Below are 12,427 nucleotides of genomic sequence, written 5' to 3' on the forward strand. Positions count from 1 at the left end.
GCTATATATATATAAGGGGTTCCATCATTGTTTTATTACCCAGGGTTCACCAGGAGATTGCGTCACAGTGACGTCTTCACCCACCCCCACCTCAATCCTCATAACGCAAGTGTGCCAAAATTTCTGATGTTTTCATCTGATAAAGCAAAACAAGTGAAACGAAGGCTTTTATATGACGCTGTCAGTGTATGACCAATTTGCTTGTGTTACTTGTATCTGCATTCGTGATGTCTTCAACCTCAAGTGTGGCAAGAGCAGTATAATCAAGAAAAGCGCAATCAGCAAAGCAAGTTCATCGAGTAGATATTTTTGGTTGAACGTGCGGCTCCTGCACCAAATATTTAAAAACAGAACTATTTTCTGCTGCTGATTTGAAACGTTTTCTCCCAAATCGTTTCGCATCAGTCTTTAAAATGTTGTTGTTGAGCATGCAGTTGTTTATCATGGAGTTTACGCACTAAACACCACAGTTTATGAGTCACTTTTGAATGATTTCGATCAAACAGCTTTCCGCCACCGCAGGTGTTCCACTGTGCTGACGTTTTATTCCAAATGACCTACTTCTAAGATTCTGCGTAATGTTGTACGATATTTTTGAGCCTGCCCTCCCTCCACCCAACACCTCCAAAAGGAAAAGCAGAAAAGTTGGCAAAACTATTTTGGAGAAATAAATTCTGCACGTGCAATGAAACCAGGTAATGTATTCATTGACGTAAGAAGGCAAATATTTTCACCTGCGGCATGTCACAGGCCGACAAGAGCTTTGCATTGCTATTTTTGTTGGTGTTCTTGTTGGGAGTCGACTTTTGAAATGTGCAACTGTTTGTCGTCATCTGCCGGACCACACCCACATCTGTCACTTGACTCCACCCATCATGGCACGAGACAAAATGATATGGCCGCCATCTTGATTTTTTGGTGGGGCTAACACATTTAGTCCATGGGCCAGATAGGGTAAGTGGTACCAGAAAGGTACCAAAAGATATTCATACCAGTGAAACTTGATGGTAAACCATTGCTAAAAATGTTTGCTGGACATTTCATTTGAGTAGCCATAGCGTGCTACACGTGTTTTAAGTGTCTTGCCATTTTGAAGGTAAAAATGTGAATATCTACGTATTTGCCTGTGCCATCTGACCTAATCGTTTTGATTTTTCCCATCAGATTTTGATTAATACGGTGAAGAATGAACTCATGAAGTGAAGAATGGAGTCAGACATTAATGTCAGTGGAGTGAAACATCCCAAACCATCCAAAATACCCAAACTTGACACTGGATTATGTTGAAGCGCGTGTTACACGCGCTGCTTGTAAGCAAGGAGGAGGCGGACAACGCGGTAAGTTGTAAGAGTCTTTATTCGAGAGCTCCACTGTAACACTGGAGCGTTCCGGGCTGCGCACCCGGTGTATATCCCGCGGCCACGCCTACCCCTCGGGCGTGGCCACCGCCCACTTGGTGCGCGGAATGATGCCCTCGCGCCAGTGAGCTTTCGTGTCCGCCACACGCGCCCTCCCAGAATTCCCGCGCACCTGGAGGGCCAGTTTGCGGGGCAAACGGATGACCCGGCCGAAGCGCCCTCTGGCGACTGGCGGCGTCCAGGGTGCAGGGATGCCAGCTGGGATGCCTGCGGCTGCACCCGGGATGGGCCGGGTGCCCCGGAGCGTCGCCCCGGAGCTTCGCACTGCGGAGTACGTCTTCGTCTGGCACGACGCCCACCAGACACCACTGCGGCCCACGTACGATGGGCCTTTCCGCGTGCTGGAGACCGGGGTGAAACATTTCACCTTGGACATCGGCGGCACTCCTGACCGGGTCTCCATAGACCGCCTCAAGCCGGCGGGTGCAGGCTCGGGGGGCGGCGTGCCGGCGGGGCCGGGCGGTGCTGGGGGTCCGCCCGCTGGGGGGCGGCCCCGACGCGGGGGCCGAGCCACCGGCGTTGGGTGGTCCACGTCGAGGTGGGCCGGCTTGAGGCGGTCTATGGAGACCCGGTCAGGAGTGCCGCCGATGTCCAAGGTGAAATGTTTCACCCCGGTCTCCAGCACGCGGAAAGGCCCATCGTACGTGGGCCGCAGTGGTGTCTGGTGGGCGTCGTGCTGGACGAAGACGTACTCCGCGGTGCGAAGCTCCGGGGCGATGTGCGTAGGTGGGTGCCCGTGGTGCGCCGTGGGCACCAGGCGAACCTCTGGGCGGTCTCCTGCAGCGCGGAGCGCTCCTGCTTCGTGGACCATGGTGCCGTGGAGTCCGGGAGGAACTCGCCCGGCACCCGCAGCGGTTGCCCGAAGACCAACTCCGCCGCGGATGCACGCAGGTCGTCCTTGGGTGCCGTCCGGAGACCCAGCAGCACCCAGGGGAGCCTGTCGACCCAGCCGCTGTCGCGGAGGGTCGCCCGAAGCGCGGCCTTCAACGAGCGGTGGAACCGCTCGCACAGGCCGTTAGCCTGGGGGTGGTAGGCCGTTGTGCGGTGCAGCTGGACCCTGAGCCCCCGCACGACCGCCCCCCAGAGCTCCGACGTGAACTGGGGGCCGCGGTCGGACGAGATGTCCTAGGGGGCGCCAAACCGGGCGACCCAGGTGGCGATGAACGCCTGCGCGCCGTCCGCCGCCATCGTTGACGCCAAAGGCACGGCCTCCGGCCACCGGGTGGTGCGGTCCATCATGGTCAGGACGTGGGTGAAACCCCGCGAGGGGGGCAGAGGTCCCACCAGGTCCACGTGAACGTGGTCAAACCGACGTTCCGGCACCGCAAACAGGGCCAATGGGGCCTGGGTGTGTCGGTGCACCTTCGCGCCCTGGCACGCGAGGCACGTCATGGCCCAGCCGTGGACGGCCTTCCGGAGGCCATGCCAGACAAACTTGTCAGCGACCAACCTCTGGGAGGCCCTCGTGCCCGGGTGGGACAGGCTGTGGATGGAGTCGAAAATCCGGCGCTGCCAGCCCGCGGGCACGATGGGGCGAGACCGCCCGAGGGAGACGTCGCACCAGAGGGCCGTGCCCGCGCTGTTGAACGGCACCTCGGTGACGCGGAGGCCCATAACGGCAGTCCACAAGGCCTGGACGTCGGGGTCGGCGGCCTGCTCCGCCGCCATCCGGGCATAGTCGATGCCGAGGTGGACCGCGTGGGCAACGGACCGGGAAAGGCAATCCGCCACCGGGTTGTCCTTCCCCGTGACGTGCCGGATGTCCGTCGTGTATTCGGACACGGCCGAGAGGTGACGCTGCTGCCGGGCCGACCACGGCTCGGCGACCTTGCCCATCGTGAACACCAGTGGCTTGTGGTCGACGAAGGCCGTGAACGCACGGCCCTCGAGCAGATGGCGGAAGTGCCTGACCGCCAGGTGGAGCCCGAGCAACTCGCGGTCGAAGGTACTGTACCGGCGTTCGGGCGGGCGAAGCTGCTGACTGAAGAACGCCAGCGGTTGCCAAGCTCCACGCGCCCATTGCTCATGCACCGCGCCCACCGTGTAGTCCGAGGCGTCGGTGGTGAGGGCGATCGGTGCATCGGGCGCCGGGTGCGCGAGCATGGTGGTGTTAGCCAAGGCGAGCTTCGCGCCCATGAACCCCGCGTCCATCTGCTCGGTCCAGCTGACGTCACCTTTGCCTGGCTTCCCTCGGAGGGCCTCGTGCAGGGGGCGCAGGAGCTGGGCGATGCGGGGCAGGAAACGGTGGTAAAAGTTTACCATGCCCAGGAAGTCCTGGAGCCCCCTGATCGTGCGGGGGCGTGGAAACCCCTTCACCGCCTCCACCTTGGCTGGTAGGGGGACGGCCTCATGCCTGGTGATGCGGTGCCCCAAAAAGTCGATTTCGGCGACACCGATCCGGCACTTGGCGGGGTTCACGATCAGGCCGTGCTGGCCTAGACGTTCGAAGAGCGTGTGGAGATGGTGTAGGTGCTCTTCGCGGGACACGCTTGCGACGAGGATGTCATCCAGATAGACGTAGACGAAATCCAAGTCGCGCAAGACGCTGTCCATGAGGCGCTGGAACACCTGAGCCGCATTCTTCAAACCGAAGGGCATCCGAAGAAATTTGAAAAGACCGAACGGCGTCATGACAGCCGTCTTCGGGATGTCCTCTGGCCTGACGGGGACCTGGTGGTAACCGCGTATGAGGTCCACCTTCGAGAAGAAGGACATATTCGCCAAGCAGGCGGAAAAGTCCTGAATATGGGGGACGGGGTAGCGGTCGGGGGTGGTGGCGTCGTTGAGACGGCGGTAGTCCCCGCACGGTCGCCGTCCTCCGCCGGGCTTGGGCACGATGTGGAGCGGCGACGCCCAAGCACTCTCGGAGCGCCGCACGATGCTGAGCCGCTCCAGCATAGCAAACTCCACTTTAGCTACCATGAGCTTCGTCGGCTCGAGGCGGCGTGCCCGGGCATAGACCGGTGGCCCGGCGGTGGGGATGTGATGTTCCACCCCGTGCTTGACGGTCCCCGCCGAGAAGGTGGGCCTCGTGAGGGCCGGGAAACGGGTGAGGAGGCGGGTGAATTTGTCCGCTGCCGGAAGCGTGCAGATGAACCTGGCCGGAACCGAACCGCTCAGCAAGCCGCTCGGTGAGCCGCTCCATGAGCTGCTCAACGAGGCGGGCAGCGCGCAAGCGAGCGAGCTGAACGTCTCAGCCTGGACAAGCCTTCTGTGCTTGACGTCGACCAACAGGCCATTGGCACAGAGGAAGTCCGTGCCAAGCAGTGCCATAGGCACGTCAGCAGTCACGAACGACCATCGGAAAACCTGCCTTCCGAACCACAGGGAAAGGCAGCGTTTTCCATACATGCGAATGGGCGTACCTTTGGCAGCAAGCAGCGCGGGGCCCCGGCCCGCGGACTGCTTGTCGGACGTACCGGCGGGAACGACACTCACCTGCGCTCCCGTGTCACACAGGTAACGGCGCCCGGATAAGGTGTCCGTTATGTACAGGAGGCTGTTTAATCGGCCGGCGCTCAGTGCCACTACCGAGGGCCGGCCCGGGCGTTTCCCGACCTGCCGAATGAGCACGGCGGGCGACATTGCCGAGCCTCGTGGCTGAACCTAGCGTGGAAATGGCACCAGGTTTGCGGCGAAGCCGGAGGCAACGGTTTCCGTGGTGGTGGTGGGCGGGGCGTGGCGGCCGCCACGAGGCGCCCCTCGGAGCAGGGGTGGGCACCCGCAGGAGGTTCAGCGGCTATGCGGTGCGTTGCGTAGTAGGGGTGGGCACCCGCAGCAGTTTCGGGCTCGGGAGCCGCTACGGCCGCACTGAAACTCGCCTGCGTGTCCAAAGCCGCGTAGAACTTGTCGGCCTCGGCCGCGAGCGCACGGGGTTCTGTTGTCACAGAACCGGCCAACGCGAGGCGGACTCGTGCCGGCAGCTGGCGTCTCAATAACGCCCGGAATAGAGCGTTCGGGGTTTCGTCGCCCATGAGCGACAGCATATGGTCCATTCGGACCGACGGTCACGTGTCACCGAGCGCGGGAGGTCCAAGAGGCGATCGGCCCGTGCGTCCACCGTGAGGCCGAACGTGGCGAGGAGGACGCTGTCGCTTGATCGCCCCGTACCTGTCGTGGGCCGGTGGGTTCCTCAGGACCGACATGACGCGGGCGGCCGCGCCGGCCCCGAGGTAGGCGACCACGTGGCAGTAGCGTGTCTCGTCCGCCGTGATGCGTCGAAGCCTGAACTGAGCTTCGGCCTGCAGGAACCAGATCTCCGCCTGAGCTTCCCAGAACTCGGGGAGAACTTTATCGCTACCGCGTTGGTTGCCATGGCTGTGGCGGGTTCGGGTGGTCAGTGACGGCTGACCAGAATGTCGGAGGTCACCAATGGAGCGCGGTGTTACACGCGCTGCTTGTAAGCAAGGAGGAAGCGGACAACGCGGTAAGTTGTAAGAGTCTTTATTCGAGAGCTCCACTGTAACACTGGAACGTTCCGGGCTGCGTGCCCGGTGTATATCCCGCGGCCACGCCTACCCCTCGGGCGTGGCCACCGCCCACTTGGTGCGCGGAATGATGCCCTCACGCCAGTGAGCTTTCGTGTCCGCCACAATGTATCCTATGTAATCGTGAAGTGCCCACAAGTAACTTGACAAGGCCAAAGGACATCACATCATGGAATACACTCTTAGAGGCTGCAAAGATACGGGACTACGCACCAATACTTAAATACAAATTAATGACAGAGGAGATTCCTGATATAGTTTATCAAACAAAATGTCGAAATGACTTTGTACATAAGAAGTCCCTGGAGAAACTTCAGGCCGAGAGAAGTCCTTGTCTGGAGAATAGAACCATGTTCCACACCTTGAGTTCCTGGGATAACAAGATTTAATGATGAACCAATATCACAGCGCTGTGGAGGGTGTAAGAGTCATACCATTCACAATTGAACAGCATGGCCACATACACTCCTAGAAAATTGGCAACCCAGAGTTTCTTTATATACACAAAATTATACAAAAAATCTCCGCTGAAAAATGAGCACGGACAAAGGAAAACTGGCTAGACATCTCCCACCGAGACCCTATCTTCTTTGGCATGAGCAAAGGGTAAGATGCGGGAGAAAGACCACTGTGACATTCTCAAAACTTATCTTCCATGCTGGCCTTTGGTCAAGGACAGACGCGTTTTCACGAGGGGGTCTAACAGAGCAAGCAGTTTCACTATCTTTCTACATTCCTTGGCACAGTTGGAAAATATAGCATAGTTAAAAAGCAAGAGGGAACATAGTAAGCTTTATCCTTTTCACAAAGCAACCATTATTAAATGCAAACCACAATTACATAAGGCACAATAAAAGGCATGATCTCGACACTTGTAGTTCCACATCTTCTACATCAGAGTTTGGGCTCCGACGCACACAGAGGCAGACTGATGACTGTAAATCTGTTGTTTATCCTGTCAAATGTATCTTTTGTGACAAATGCAACAAATATGTAAAGGGAAGTCACACTCGTGAAAAGTTAATTCAGTGTGTGGACTTGCGGGCAGATAACACTGTGCGAAGTTCAGCTGCAAGAATGGTGACAATAGAAAGAACTAGAGAAGAAATGCAAATGGATAAGCGGATCTTGGCCCTCACAGCACGAGATATTGTAGCTGCGGAAGCACATTACCATAAGTCTTGTTACATTGGTTATACCAGACATGTACAGAAGCCAGAATCAACAGCACAAAATGAGGAAGATGCACATACTAATGAATATGCCTCGGCAGAGATGTCTGCTTATGAGAAATTGTTTGAATATGTCAGAGAGGAATTGTTTGGAAGACCCCATGTTACACACATGACAGAGCTCACAGAGAAATTGGTGTCTTTCATGTATGATCAGGGTATAACAGAAATCAAACCACACACCAAGAAACACATCCGTCGTAAGCTGGAGGCAGAGTTTGGTCTGAGTCTTCATATCTTCTCTAGTGAAAAGGGTAAACTTATTATAATGCCTGATAATCTGTCAAAACAAAAATTAGCAGAAGAACATATGATCATGAAGGAGAAACTTGACATGTACTCAAAGCATGATCAGGATATTGAGGCATGGCTCTCTAGTGCCTGAGACAGCTGCGGAACATGATTGATCTTCATGACCATAATATTAAACATCCAGATTTGGGAGCAACTCGTATCCAGCGAGATGAAACAAATGTTCAGTCAGTTGTAGATCTTCTTGAAAATAACTGGATTGATCCCTTTGGCTCAAGTGAATCAGAACTATTGAGCATTTCGTCTGGAATTACTTCACCATCAGATGTAGCAGTCCGACAGCCAAGGAACAAGGAGAGACAGCATATCAAGTGTTTCTGGAGTCAAGACTGAAGAAAGGCACTTCTTTCTATGACCGACTCCCAAAATTGCAGTTTAAATCCTTCAGCAATCTTCAGCTTAAGTCAAAATCCAAATCTGGCAACAAAGAAACAATCCTGAAAGCAGATCATCGTTTATTCGGACGAATGCTTCTGATAGCCAGCAGTAGAACAATGGACATGGAAAAGGTACTTCAACACCCACTAGGCCCCTTGCCATGGTCCTTAGCAAATTGTGATGGAACTCTGAAAAAAAAAAAAACAAAGCGGCCCTTGCAAGGCATCTTGAGAAGCAAGTATCTTCAGAGGTGAATTTCCAGTTACCATCTGCCACTGTCATTGATGGAATGGCACTTGTCCACAAACTGCATGCTGACAACCGTACGTTTTACGAGTTATCTGAACAGCTGTTGACAGATGTCCTTCAAAGTTGCCCTGCAAGTGAAAGGGTTGATGTAGTCTTTGACGTTTACAAAGAACACTCCATCAAACATGCCAAGAGACTGAAGAGGGGGGATGGGGGTGGAATCTCATTTTCCAGAATAGTACCAGTTCATAGTCAAAAACCTGAAACGACTTCTATCTTCTCCCACCAGCAAAGAGAAGTTGATTCAATTCTTTGCAGATGACTGGCAAGAAAGACAAGACATGATAGGGGAAAAAGTGCTGTTTGTGACGTGTGGAAATAAATGCTTCAAGACAACCAGTGAACATGTTGAAGAAGTGAAATCTCTCAAAACCGCACAGGAAGAGGCAAATACTCGACTGCTTCTACACATCACACATGCAGCAGACTCTGGCATCAAATCGGTGACACTGCTTGCAGAAGACACGGATGTACTGATCTTGTGTCTCGCCTTCACAAGCATGATCAGCTGTGATATCTTCATGCGATGTGGAACAAAGAATAGGACTAGGCTAATCAGTATCAGAAAGCTAGCCTCTGCAGTTGGACGTGAGGTCTGTACTTGCTTGTTGGGTTTCCATGCTTACACTGGCTGTGATACCATCAGTGCTTTTTCTGGACAAGGGAAACTAAAGGGATTGAAACTTGTTCGCCAGTGTAAAGCATATCAAGATGCCTTCATATCATTAGGGAAACAAAGGATATTGGCACCTGAACTCTTCGCAGTCCTCCAAGAGTTTAAATGTAAGTTGTATGCAGCTAGATCTCCAATATGCCGTGTCAATGATCTCCGCTACCAATTGTGGTGTGCCAGGAAAGGAGCAGTGGAATCAGGACAGTTGCCACCCTGTGAAGACTGCCTTCACCAACATGCCTTGAGAGGCAACTATCAAAGTGCCATATGGCAACGTAGCCTGTTAGCAGATCCAGATGTACCAGATCCCCAGGACAACCATGGATGGACTGCAAGAGAGGATGACACACTTGATGTTCTGTGGATCACTGGCTCTCCTGCACCTCAGGTCATCATGGAATTCATATCCTGTACATGCCGGCGTGTTTGTCAGCTACCAAACTGCCAGTGTCTGTCTAATAGACTAAAGTGCACAATTGAGTGCAAACTTCAAGACTGCACCAACATGATGGATGCTGATGAAGATGATTCAGACCAGAATACCAGTGATGCTGAAGATGTTGATGATGATGAGGATGTTGACTAAACATCAAACCGACAGACTGTACAAGTATATTTGAATGCCTAATGAACATACATTGACAAGTGTAACTTGGCCACTCAAACAATTAAGATTTTTTAATGTAGATGATCATGTACATGTACACTGTACAGCTACGATGTTTACAAGTCAGTTTTCTGTTTTACATGTGAAACTGTGGATTTTCTTGTTTACATGGATTTATGATGCTTAATTGTGTAATAAATACATGAATTTGTGACTTGTAAAGTTAAGTTTTGTATCCTATTTGAGATATTAGAGTGTGTTATCAAACGCAGATCTTCAAACAGTTGCTTTCAAATCTTGATTGACAGTTTGACAGCAATTTGCCGAAAAAACCCACAAGCCATAGTGGTCCAGCAAAGTTACTTGAAAAGGACAGATAATAAGCTTTAATAAAAGTATATTTTTATCTGGTACCTCTGGTTGGTACCGATTGGCTATAATCTGGGGTCCAGCGCATGGACTAATTAGGCCTATAGGCCTCTGCCGATTATACACTGCCCAGGTTTGTAATCCGGTAAAGGTTTAATCGAGCCCGTCAAAACACACGGCAATCGATCCATACATTATGTTACATAATCAAGTGTTACATTATGCAGACGACTAAAAAAAGCGTTACATAATTGCCAAATAACAGCCGGAAGTGTTGGTTTGACCGTTTGGTGCAATAGTTGGTTTGGTGCAATAGTTGGTTTGGTGCAATAGTTGGTTTGGCGGGTGTGTTGGTACATAACGAACACGTGCACCATATTGGGCTTAAGCAATCTGTGACCGTGTGAAGAATCAGCTCGTTCTGCTATAACTGTAAAACCAACACATGCGCCAAACCAAAACATACGCCATACCAACAGGTGCACCAAACCAACCTATACGCCAAACAAACCCAGGCGCCAAACCAACACATGCGCCAAGCCAACACAATCCAAGGTCCGCTAAAACAAAACACTAAAACATACCACAAACCAACACATCCGACAAACTAACACATCCGCCAAACCAACACATGCACCAAACAAACTCATCCGCCAAACCAAAACATACACCAAGCAAACACCTCCTCCAAACCAACACGTACACCAAACCAACACGTCCACCAAACCAACACATCCTCCGAACCAACACGTCCACCAAACCAACACATCCTCCAAACCAACACGTCCACCAAACCAACACGTCCACCAAACCAAAACGTCCTCCAAACCAACACATCTGCCAAGCCATCATATCCACCAAACCAACACATGCGCCAAACCAACACATGCGCCAAACGAAGACATCAGCCAAACTAACTCATCCGCCAAAAAAACACATGCGCCAAACTAACACATCCGCCAAACTAACACATCCGCCAAACTAACACATCCGCCAAACAAACACATACGCGAAGACAACTGATGCGCCGAACCAACACATGCACCAAACTAGCATATCCGCCAAACTAACACATGCGCCAAACCAACACACCCACCAAACCAACACATCCGCTAAAACAACCAATGTGCCGAACCAACACGTGCGCCAAACTAACATATCCGCCAAACGAACACATGCGCCAAACCAACACACCCGCCAAACCATCACAGCCGCCAAACCATCACTCCCGCCAACCTAACACATCCCCCAAACCAGCATATCCGCCAAACAAACACATGCGCCAAACAAACACACCTGCCAAACCGACACATGCGCCAAACAAACACACCTGCCAAACCGACACATGCGCCAAACCGACACATGCGCCAAACCGACACACCCGCCAAACCAACACATCTGCCAAACCAACACATCCGACAAACCAACACATCCACCAAACCAACACATCCACCAAACCGATACATGCGCCAAACTGACACAACTGCCAAACCAACATATCCGCAAAACTAACACATGCGCCAAACAAATACCCCCACCAAACCAACACATCTGCCAAACCAACACATCTGCCAAACCAACACATCCGCCAAAACAACAAATGCTCCAAACCAACACATGCGCCAAACCAACACATGCGCCAAACAAACACACCCACAAACCAACACATCCGCAAAACCAACACATCTGCCAAATCAAAACATCCGCTAAAACAACTAATGCGCCAAATCAACACATGCGCCAAACCGACACACCCGCCAAAGCAACACATCCGCCAAACCAACACATCCGACAAACCAACACATCCACCAAACCGACACATCCGCCAAACCGACACATGCGCCAAACTGACACAACCGCCAAACCAACATATCCGCCGAACTAACACATCCCCCAAACCAACACATTTGCGAAACCAACACATGCACCAAAACAACACATCTGCCAAACCAACACATACGCCAAACCAACACATAAGCCAAACCAACACATAAGCCAAACCAACACATGCGCCAAACCAGCAAACAAACATTCGCCAAACAAACACACCCGCCAAACCAACACATCTGCCAAACCAACACATCCGCGCAAACAACCAATGCGCCGAACAAACACATGCGCCAAACTACCATATCCGCCAAACTAACACATGCGCCAAACCAACACACACCCCAAACCAACACACCCACCAAACCAACAAATGCGCCAAACCGAGACACCCGCAAAACCAACACATCCGCCAAACCAACATATCCGCCAAACTAACACATGCGCCAAACAAACACACCCGACAAACCAACACATCCGCCAAAACAACGAATGCGCCAAACCAACACATATGCCAAACCAACACTTACGCCAAACCAACACATGCGCCAAACCAGCAAACAAACACGTGCGCCAAACAAACACACCCGCCAAACCAACACATCTGCCAAACCAACACATCCGCGAAAACAAATAATGCGCCAAACCAGCACATGCGCCAAACCAACACACCCACCAAACCAACACATCCTCTAAAACAACCAATGTGCCGAACCAACACATGCGCCAAACTAGCATATCCACCAAACTAACACATGCGCCAAACCAACACACACCCCAAACCAACACATCCGCCAAACTAACACATTCGCCAA

At 52.4% G+C, this 12,427-nt stretch overlaps 1 long non-coding RNA gene across 1 annotated transcript; it reads left to right on the forward strand.

The window, feature by feature from the left end:
- The first annotated feature begins 1,164 nt into the window (after positions 1 to 1,164).
- Positions 1,165 to 9,638, forward strand: LOC137434718 (uncharacterized). Its single transcript, XR_010985920.2, has 2 exons — positions 1,165 to 1,337; positions 8,990 to 9,638. It is a non-coding gene; the product is annotated as an uncharacterized LOC137434718 (long non-coding RNA).
- Positions 9,639 to 12,427: the final 2,789 nt, after the last annotated feature.

This window comes from Myxine glutinosa, chromosome 9 (assembly GCF_964187855.1).
Source record: "Myxine glutinosa chromosome 9, kmMyxGlut1.1, whole genome shotgun sequence".
NCBI classification, from domain to species: Eukaryota; Metazoa; Chordata; class Myxini; order Myxiniformes; family Myxinidae; genus Myxine; species Myxine glutinosa.